The following is an 11,744-nucleotide window of genomic DNA, read 5'->3' as shown; positions in this document are numbered from 1 at the left end:
TATGTGTGTGTGTGTGTGTGTGTGTGTGTGGGTGGGTGGAGACAGGGGGCAGGGTGCTGACCTGGCCTTGGCCCCCCATCATAGCTGTTTCCAATGTTCTGCATGGTGGAGGGGGACTGTGGGCTAATTGATCTTATCTGGACCCAGGCCCATCCACCCTGCATGCACTGGCAGAGGCCCTGGATGGACTGGGTGTGTGGGTGGGCAGGGTCTCCATGGAGACTGGCCCAGGACTCCTGCAGGGAGGGAGCACTTGGCTGGGTGAATGGGATGGGGCTCTGGGTGGGTGGGGAGTAGGGGAGGGCCAGAGCCAGGGCTGGGACTGCCAGGAGGTGACAGCACAGAGCCAGGGTCAGGGTCTGGGACAAAGCTGCAATCTCCCTGCATGTCCCTGCAATGGGTGCTGGGCAGGCAGCAGAGATGCTGGCAGAGGCAGTTGGAAGGAGTTACTGCTACGAGGGCTGCCAGGAAGCTGAGTCCAGCCACTGTGCCATCTGGCCCTGTGGACTATAGCTCCTGACGTGCCCAAGAGCTGCATGCAAGGATAGGGTGGACTGTGCTGTATGCCAGGTGGCACCTCCACACCTGGGGGTAGTGGGACAAGCTGCACATGTCACAGCCCAATCTGCCACCTGCACCTGGGCCAGTCAGATTCGAGGGACCTGCTGTGGGCCAGACAGAATCACTTGGTAGGCCAGATCCAGGCTGTGGGTTGTATTTTGCCCACCCCTGCTTTATGTATACAGTGGAGTCGCATCTTACGCATATTTAACTTATGCAAATTAAACTATATGCACTCGGCTGCTGGGGCTGGCCGCTGGGTGCCAGCCAGGGCACGGCGCATAGTGCAGCACCGCGTGGAGCTGCCTGCATGCGCTGGCATGCTTGGAGGGGCAGCAGCTCACTCACGCTCAGCTGGCTGCCCTGGCGGGACGAGGCAGCGGAGGACGAGAGGGGTGAGGAGTGCATGTGGAAGGCGCCTGACAGCGGCAAGGACATGCAGAGCAGCAGTGGCAGGTTGTCCCCTGTTGCCCCATAGTAGGTGCATCTGTTGCACTGCATGCACAGGCTGTACAGTGCCATGCCTGCCTTGTCCAGGCCCTGTGGCAGTGGCAGCTGCTTGGCGCTGAAGCCCAGCAGGAAGGGCTATTTAAGGGATTAATTTTGACTATACACAACTTTCGCCTTACACGTTGACTTCAGAACGTAACCCCCACGTAAGATGCGACTCTGCTGTATAGACATTTTTATGACATAGCTCTAGACAGGGGGAGGAAAGTTGTTGCAGGTCAGTGGAGGTAGACATCCAGGGCATGAGTGTAACATTTTGCAAACTAGTACACTTCACTCCATTCACGTGTATCCAAGCATCTCATTCCCTCTACAGTGAAGAAACTTTACTTCCCCATTTTAAGCCTTGGGAACTGAGGTCCATGACAGACAAAGAGCCAGATCCAGTTTTGCTACATACACGTCTATATTTCGCCTAAGTCCTGTTCAGGTGTCTATGTGACCAAACAAGATCTGGCCCTTCATCTCTCTGGCCCTTAGTTCCCCATTCATGTGTAGTCATCCAAACAGACTTAGGTGAAGTTTAGGGGTTGAATTCAAAAGAATGATCCCAAACGACTTCTTCCTGCAAGCCAAAAAACTCAGTAGGTGTTTAGGATTAGGCAATATCTTCAGTTTGGATTGCCAAATTCTCTTGGCACTTTTACTTCAGCTTCTGATCATGCTCAGAAGCAAGTCAGTTTGATCACTTAGTTACCCAACTCTAGCCTAGGCTGCACTGTGATCCAGACGGATACTGGAGAGGTACCCAATTCTCTGAAAAGACCCAATGCCTGGAGCATACCTACTTTGCACTGACAGCACTGATTTCAGCTTGAAAATACTACCCATCTTTTCTATAATAGACTTTTTTAGGAAGTGGGTAACATCCTAATCCTGAACAGATACAAAGCCACTATCATGCTGGGTCATGGGTGCCAAGGTCTGGAGGTCACTCAGGGCTTGAGGGGTAAACCAGGGTCAGGAAGAGTGAGCAGAATCCAGGTACAGGTCAGGAAGCCAGGAGGTCAGTCTGAGAAACAGGTCCAGGAACAAGCTGAATTGGGAAATCAGAGAGTGAGTCAGAGGATGAGCCAGGTCAAGTAGCCAGAAGATCAAGCAGAGGGCAGGGTTTAGGAGTTCAGAAGCTGAAGGATCATACAGAATGCAGTCAGAGGACAGGACACATCAGTTATCCTGGAGGTCAAGCAGACAGCAGGCAGCAGAGCAAGTCATACGGAACAGCAAGACAGTCTATATTAGGGGTGGGCAATTATTTCAGCAGGAGGGCCACTTAATGGGTTTTGGTGACCTGTCAAGGGCCACATCCATCTCTCTCTCTCTTCTCTTCTTTCTCCACCTCTGTCTTTCTCTCCCCTTCCCTCCCTCCAGAACCCGGCTGGATCTGTAGTTCACCAGGAGCCCCACTGCTTGGCTATGCACCCACATGGGGACTTCTGTCATGGTGGGTGGGCAGCAGGATCAGCTGCGAGTGAAGCCAGTGGGTTTTGGAGCTCCAGTGTGGAACCTGCCAGTGGGGTCTGCAGCTGACACTGCTGCCTACCTGGTGTGGCAGAAGCTCTTGCCTGGGTCCACGGTTGACACTGCCAGCAGGTTCAGGGTTGAGGATCCAGGTGGGAGCTTCAGCCATGTCAGAAGGGTGGTGACTTCAGCTGTGGATGCCACTGGCAGGTTCTGTGTTGGAGCTCCTAAACCTGCCAGAGGCATCCTCAGCTAACGCCACCATCTGCCTGCTGCAGTGGAAGCCCCTGCCCACGTCTACAGCTGATGCCACTGCCTCAAGATGTCATGTTGCTGGATGGAAACAGCCCAGCCTAACTGCCTGGCACCACCAGAGCTGCTGGTCACCTGCAGGCCAGATCCAGGAAATTAGCCACACACCTGCTGGCTGGATTGAATCTGTTGGCATGCAAGATCCGGCCCGTGGGCCATATTTTGCCCACCCCGGTCTATATAGATATTGAGCCCTATTACCTAGATACTTTCTGTTCTAGGTCAGGGGTTTATATGGGAAGGAGCGAGGTGTCTGCTGACCCTGGCCAGCCACTTTGGTAGCAGGGAGTGGGCAGGTGGTTAAGCACAGATGGAGATTTCTGGACATCTGTGCCTGACCTGAATGATTAGCTGGAGAGGTGGTAGCCCAGGATGAGTAGAAGATTTGGGCAAGCTGAGGGTCTTGGGGTTCAAGGCCACAGCCTGATAACCACTTTGTTCGTGTTCATTACAAGTGCCCTAATACCCAAGCTACAGAACAGGGTGGGGGGTAAACAAACCTTCGCACCTTCCACCTCTCCTATTGAAGCTGGGATACCAAGCAGCCAAGAGTCTGTCTTGAGGCCAAAAGGGAAGCAAATAGGTGGAAGCCTGGCTCTGGATCTAAGAGCTGAGACCACTTCTCTTGGATGCAAGGTTCTAGTCTCAACTGCCAGTGTTATTTCTGTTTTTAAACAGTGCCGGGAACAATGACTAGAACCCAGGATTCTGCCTCTTAGAGGAGTGTACTCATCCCTGTTCTACAGAAACATGTTTCCTCTTGCTTGCTTTCCTCCGAAGGCTCCTAAACTTTCTGGATCTCTCTTTGGAGGTGTTTATGTGTGCATCCTCCACCCTCCTTTTTATTTCTTAAGGATTCTGTGTAGACAAAGCCCCTGCTCTCATCCTTCCACTCATCTTATTCTGATTAAAAGTCCTCACACATTTGCAAGTGAGCACTTATTCTTGACTATTTTTCAAAAGCCAGCAGTTCCAAGCTCCCATAAACATGTATCAGCTAATAAGACAGGATGCAAAAGGAGTTGTAGGAGGGTTTTTTTCCTTATTGATGCTAGTTTCATTCAAATGACCAGGGCCAAATGGGGTATCTAAAATACATAAAAGTGTGTTGCCCACATAAGTATAAAAATGCCTTGCAGAACATAACAATAAAAATGTCCCTGGGACTAGCCCACTTAACTGCTCTTTGTGACACACATGTTCCACACAATCATGCTTTGCTGCTGCGCTGGTATGCCAAGAATTTCTGTTAGCTGGCCTTTAATGCTTGTATTTCATTTCCCAACAGTTATGAAGTACAAATATTGCCAGCTTTCCTGATTTTTATCTCAAATCCTGGAAAATCTGGTGTATCCCTTAAAGCTTCAGCTCCTGGAGTTGGGACAACCTCTTTTTTAAAAGTGAAGTTATGTCCCTACTGTTTGCCAAGAAAAGCTAGAAAACATGACCTGAGTGTAAGTTTCAGGCTGTGAAATAAGAAGGCAATGAAGAAGATCCCTGAATTAATTATGTTTAAATATCTGGTGATTTTCAGAGATTTGACCCATAATTTTTGATTGGTAAGCATTAGCAATGTTTTATATGCTTTATGTGCTTTAAAGAAATATTATCCTCCATTTGATGGGTTGTAATCATAATGAGCATTAATATCCTACTATGAATTCCTCATGAAAATTATTTGCATGCATATATCTTGTTGACAACAGGTTTATTATATAAGAGGCATTATATGTTCCCCTCAGCTCAAGGACATGACGGATTTGTAGCCCTGTGAACAAGGCCTACTGGGAAATGAAGTAGTATAAAAACAAGCTTTCCTGGACAATAGAGGTAAAGATCTGGAAGGAGTAGTAGTTGGTGGTAGCTGGCTGTAAGTGCAGTGCTTGGAGTTTGACCCAAGATCAGTGATTAGGATTCACAGTTCTGAGTAAAGTGGATAAGATGCCTAAGGGAAGTTGTGCTGAAGAAGTCTGGAGTATCACTGGAGCTGGGGGCCTAACAGGCATGTATTTACATGTGGTTTCTCAATGATTTAGTAGGGTCACCTTGACATGCTGTGATGAAATCACTGCAGTCATGGCATGAAGGACTATTTGTGGACCCCTGAGAAAAAGGAGAAGGTTGAGGCCATACAAACCTTGTAGAAAAGGCTGTCCTGTGAGAAAGATATATGATTCTGGAACCCCTTCACTGAGGAGTAATAGTTTAGACTGAAGGTGTATGTGTGTTGTTCTTGATTCATCATGGAACAAGTCTTTTTAGTGGGCCTGTTGGGCTAACAACTGATCTACAGCAGAAGAAAAGAGAGGCAGTGGTGCACCCAGTGTTAGAGAGGTAAGCTCTTCTGTCATGTGCACTGATGAATCAGCTGATATGAATGAACTAAAACAATTTAGCTGGACTATTAAAGGACCATGACACAAAGTATCCTGCTTAGACTTGGCATAAGAGGAAATCATCTAAATTGCTTGTTTATGCCTGGGCTGAATTTGGCAAAATCTTAGAGCTGCTTTAACCTTCCAAACTCCAATCTGGCATTTGAATGCGTTTGAATCTAGGATTGTGACTCAGGTTATGAAAAAGGTTACAGCCATTTGTAAAATCAAGATTTTAAATTAGGATCTCCCACAGTTTTGGGGGAACTTTGGATGTAACGTTTTGATTTAAGCCCACTTCTAAATGATGGTAAAGAGAGCCAGTCATTCCCCCTCCCCATTACCCCCTCTGGCCATTATTTTAAATGCAAATAGTGGTTTTATCTCAGTTAGAAACTTCGTTTTGATCCAATTTTGTTGTATGTGCGTTTGTCTGTCCTTTCTCCTTAGCCCTGACCCCCCGTCTGACCCCCCGTCCCCCACCAACATTTATTTATTTGGTTGGTTGGTTGGTTTAGGTTTCAACAAAATATTTCATTTTCTCTTTTTGTAAATAGAATATTTTCACTCAACCCCCCCACATTTTGAAAATAAAAAACTGTTCAGGTTTATTTTTTTGACTTTCAGGGGAAAGTAATCTCTTAAATGTTATTATAAATAATATGCAGTTTCCAGCCAGTTCTAATATTTAAGTCAGGGCCTTTGTGAGATGATGAGCTCAGTAAGGTCTTTGGTTACGCATACAAGGCCAGTTACTTTGTTTTGGGGCACAGATTACTAGCTAGCAGTAACAGAATGACATAGCACTCTTGTCACATGTACCAGTCCTGTGATAGAACAGAATAGTATTTCCATAGCAAACTTTCCAGTTCTAGAAATGCATCTCACTCCCATTTGTGCACTTGACACACTGATATGGTGGCTCAAATGAGTGCAAATAAAATTAGACACATTAACAGTTTTTCCTATTTGGGAATTTGCCTTTTTTCTGTGGTTGCAAAATGAGGGCTCAATACACCAGCGTTTCTATTCCTATAAAAACAGACAGATAAATTAGGAAAACTGTTCTTTTCCATTGAGTATCTTTGCTGGCTTTTGTGTTTCTAATACCCAGATGGAGACTGGAAATTGAAATAAGCATATATAAACTGAACTTAGAAGATTTCTTGCTAGGACAGGAAACATATAGTGTAGAGTATATTGCACAAAAAAAGCTGAGATATTTGAGACCAAACTCTGCAAGATCATGAGATTTTTTTGGAAAGCCCTAATACATTTTGCATAGGGCAAGCTGTGGAGGCTCACATACTCTGAACCAAACCATGGATCTTTTAAAGTTGTTTCCTATCACTAATACAAATGGTCTGCTCCACAATTCACTTAAAAAACCCCCCAAAAGCCCCAAACCTTCCCTTTGATTCCAATGAGTATTGGAGCACGGCAAAAATGTAAAATTAGTGTAAAATATAGTGGAGATTAACTGATCTTTTTTTTAGGGGGAAAAGAGGTTACTGGTTTTAGTTCTGTTCCTGAAACTGCTTTTAACTAAGATATCATAAAGTGACATTCTACAAGCACTCCATGTGAGACCATGGTATATCATCAAATCCTATTGTAGGGCAGGGGTATCAAATTAGAGGTCTAGTTATATTTTTCTTCTTTGCTGAAATAGGTATCTGAAATAATTTACATTATCAATTCATGTTTTACTAACGGATTCTGATAATAGCCATGTGAATTGAGTTCTGTTATTTAATGTTATTGGCCTTCCCTGACATTGCAGATATCTGGCTGGAGTCGACTCTCTTCATTATTTTGACATGTTTGTTGTATTACCATATTTACTTGAATACAAGACCAGGTGTATATCCCATCCCCTATAGTCAGCATGGGGAAAAAAGCCTCTTGTCTTACATTCACATATAAGGAAACCTCATTAAATACACTATCTAGACATTACATTTCTGCCAAAAGCATGTACTCAGTAATAGAAACCAACTTTGAATGCCAGAGGTACTGCAATACTAAACTATCACTTAGAGAGACAAATGCTCCATCACCCTCCCCTGGTGCTAAAAATACTAATGGGAACTTATCACAAGGATAGACCAGTGTACTATATCTGAATGAGATATATGGTAGTGCCCATTGCCTGCAGTCCCCCTCAGCACCTACTCTTTAGTCATAGTGAGCCACCACATTACATACATTTCATCTTCCTCTTCACTCCCACAACTGTGCTATGCCTTTATTTCCCATTTCCAATCATTTCTGTTTCTTCACCAGCCTTAAATTTCTGGCAACCATCACCAAATAGGGCCCTAAGCAGTTCACCCAGAATCTCTCTGTTGTCCCCTCTCTCAGCCTATTGCGTATGATTAGTGTGGCCCTGCCCTCCATGAGGTGGAGCTGGGACAGGTTGCCCAAATCCTCATCTGAATATAATTTTTTGAAGGATTCCCAGAACCAAGAACACCTGGTTCCAGTCATGAGTAGGGGACTAATTAGCATCTGAATCTTTTGTGAGAGATATTTGAAGTATACACACATACTGAATAATGCTGAGGGTCACCATGGCTTGAAATGCTGTTGACTCTACTATGGCCCAGCCCAGTGCTAAATTATGAGTCTTTTGGCTTTGGACTAATAGAATGCATCGTTTGTACTATATATAAATAGGTACAAAAGTGCTGTTTAAATGTGTGTTTATGGAGTCCCTGGGTTAAAACTTACAGCTGGTAAAAGGTATCAAGAATGGTAAAAGGTATCAATACTGGATGAACTAAGTCTATGGGTACTATATGCAAATTACTAGAGGTGTACTTAGTGCAAGGTCAGTATTTCCATATTTGCCCCTCACTTCCATTTGCTTAGGGGCAGCAGGTCTAAGAGTAAGGAGGTGTGGGGAAGGGACTGCAAGGGGAAGTAGCTGGGGGGGGGCAAAGGGCAAGGGGTTTACCCAACCTCCCCAGTTTCCCCCCCCTCCCGCTGTAGCAGTGGGAGGGGGACAATTTCAAGGCAAACCTCCAATAATTAGATTCTCTATCTGGAAAATTATAATAAAATTATAAATTTCCCAGATATAGAATTTAATAATTGGGGACTTATTTTATATTTACGTAAATATGGTAGTTAAATATCTTGTTCATGCATGTGGTCATGTAGATCACACAATTCCTGTTTGTTACTAAAAAATCTTCATTTAGCATGTCTATGCATATGCACTGCCAGACTAAGTAAGAAGACACAGCTCACAAGCTGCCCTATGTTCTCAAATCCATGGTACAGCAGGTGTTATTAGATTCCAGGTCAAATCTGATAAGATTAGATGCAGGCAGGATGGCAAATGCGTAGCTTACAACACTTATCTTCCCCCTGCTCTCATTTCCTGCCTGCTACAAATTGCTTCTGGGCATCTGAAAGACATTACAGTATGCTTTCCATTTTACATCCACTGTAGCTAACCAAGCCATGCAGTATTCTCATGCAGTTTAGAAAATGTGATTTGTTATCAGGTAATCCTGAAGTGGCACTTGGGTTTAAGTGACTCATTTGAAGAAGGAAGGAACATGCCTTATATTGACACTGTTCAGGGATAGCTTCTGGGGGCAAAATAACTTTTTTTTAAATGTTGAAGATTAAAACAAACTCTGCTGTTCATTGCTGGTGTTATCAGCTGTAGGTTGCTTGTATACTTACTGTAGTACTGACGAACCTTAGTCATGGAAATGAAACATGTAGTGCTGGGTGCTATACAAATACAAAGAGACAGTGGCAATGCCAAAGAGTTAACAATTGGAATACAAAGCTGCTCTCCGCCCAGAAAATGGAGTCTCATAAATGTTGCCAGAAAATTATTTAGTTCCCTAGGTTTAGGGAAAAAAAGCAAGCTTTATAAATAACGTTCCAAACAATGTATTTAGGGATCAAGTGGTCAAAGGGTGGATGGAATTCAAATAATCAAAATTAAGCTATTTAAACTGCTCCACTAACAACTTTAGCATATAGTAGAACAAGAACCGAGAGTGCCTGCTATGTGTTGTGAGACAACACAATACCACCAATAAGCCTTTGAGGCAGCTGAAAATTATTTTGGCATCCCTTGTTTTTTCTACGCACACTGTAGAAAGCCTCGTTTTTACCCAGTTGCAGTTATTAGTATGTTTGTATTTCATGCAACTCTGAGAGGTATCATTGAGAAGTCTAGCAATTCTGGAACACTGTAGTGCTTTGCCCTGGAGAGTAAATCCCTGAAACAGCTGCTCAACTGATTTGATCTAACAAATGGGATATGCTAAATTAAAAATGTATGCAGAAAATTCTGCAGTCAGCTGGGTCACCACAGCAGCCTGGGTGTTAGTGAAAGTAGAATGTGTTCTGAATAAAGTTATTTTGAATAAAATGAAAATAACAGTACAGAATTAAACTGTGGTTAGTCATGTTACTCATTTTTTTCTTCCACTTACTGCATGGGGTATAGCGAATATGCATATACTTATTTATTTGTTTGAATGGTTCACAAACATTTTGCAAAGGCAATGTGTGTAACATTTTTAAATGTGTGTTTTAATCTTTCCTCTGAAACCCTCAGAATAAAGGCTCACTACTATCCAACCACTATAGTAAATGAAGACTCTTATAATGTAATGAGTGTCCAGCTGTGGTGTTCTTAGTATTGTAATTAAGACCCTGATTGAGTAAACTGCTTTTTCAAGGTCCATTGCAAGCACTGGTGAGAAACTGGAAAAATACTGATTAGTAGCCAATTAAAAAAAGATACATAACAATGTTAAGGTTAGGATGCACCTGCTTAATAAAAAACAATCAATAGTAATAGAAACAAGTGCCACACCTTATTAAACTAGTAGGATAAGACATATAGATGTAGCAACTGATACAAATGTATTTATCTTCCATGTACTTAATAAATGGATGCTAATTTTCAATATAGTAGCCACACAGAAGGGATCATTACAAATACTGCTGAGCTCCTCTGTGGATAATTCAAACTATCAAATTGATTAATATGAAAGGCAAGTTTTGTTTGGTAATATCTTTGATTGCATTATATAATTGGGTGATATGTTAAACAAGCTTTTGGACACTAAGGGCCTTGTTACATGGTAATTTTAGGCAGGTTCTGGAATTCTTAACCCCTGGATTGGCTGTACTATACTTTAACACCTTTAAGTGGCTTGAAGCACTCATTATTTATTTAAAAGTTACACCACTCTAGAGCACGATTATCTCTAATCTGCCTAATTTGGCTCCTGTTCCATTAAGGTGTGGCCATTCCCCACAACTATTTCACTCAAATTGAAGTCCTCCAGCATGCCAGGATGCAGTACCCCCTCCTGAGTTGGGGTGAATGGGGATGCTAGGGCATAGCAGGCTGGGCATAGTACCTCAACACTCAGGCATGTTGAGCAGAGTGAGTGCCTGGCAGCTGCAGTGCCTCCCAGTGCTGCCCAAACCAGCTCAGTGTTCCTGCCAGTCAGAGTGGTTATGGCAGTCCTGGGGTGCCCAGCAGCCATGGTGCTGCCTGGACCAGCTTGCTGCTGCAGTTGGGCAGAGTGAGCACCAGACAGTGACTTCTTCCCAGTGGGAGCAGAGAGCTAGTCCTGCCCCTGCTCACCAAGCCTCTGGGGGTGAGTCACAGCTGTGCAGTTGAAGGACAAATCAGAGAAGGTTTTTCACCTTAAAATGTGACTGCTCCACAAAGTCGATGAACATTAAGCTGATTAACAGTTGTATAGCTTACAGCATAAGCTGTAACAAGGCTCTAAGTGCTCCTCTTCAGGTCTGGCAGAAGGCTAAGCAGGGTAGTATCCTGATGGAATTAAAGTTACAAAAGCTATTCCAGGTGAGAGCACACTTAATACAATCCAGTCTGTGGATGATTTCTGTTGTTGTTCAGCAGTTTCACATTTGAGTCAGTTTGTTTAAGAGCAGCTCTTCTGAGGTCAGTGATGGAACATCCAGGGAGGTTGAGGTTTGGGAGACAAGCAACTAAACCTAGGCTAATTACCAGGCAAAACAGTGGCATTTGTTCACTATTATATAAAATGAAAATAGCCTGTTGAAGAAGAGGCAGAGGGCAGTCAACCTGTGGAGCAAAAAGAAATTAAGTAAATTGAAATAAAGGGCAGTTGAAATAGATCTGTGAAAGGAGAAAAAAAAAAAAGATTATAAATGACCTCTGTTATTACTGGTGGAATAGAGAGAAGCTAGCAATGGGAGCAGATAAACAGTAGTGAGCTATAAAGCAATTGTCTGTGCATAATGCGTGCTTTATAGTTCTCAGTAAATCATGAGGTTTTTGTTTCCAGGCTTGTCTCTTGAAATTGTTGTGTAGGTTTTCCTTGCGTATAAGAATTGAGAGGTCGCAGATGGAATGGCTGTTTTGTGAAAAGCATTATCCCACTGGTGACTGGGTGTTTCTTTATCATTTTTCTGTGAGTTCATTCTAGAGGATGCCAGTTGTTCAGTTTCTTTTACATAGTCTCTATGGCTAGATACAGACAT

This window comes from Gavialis gangeticus, unplaced genomic scaffold (genome assembly GCF_001723915.1).
Source record: "Gavialis gangeticus isolate Ggan-Ray unplaced genomic scaffold, GavGan_comp1, whole genome shotgun sequence".
NCBI lineage: Eukaryota > Metazoa > Chordata > Crocodylia > Gavialidae > Gavialis > Gavialis gangeticus.
Note: the sequence above shows the minus strand (reverse complement) of the source record.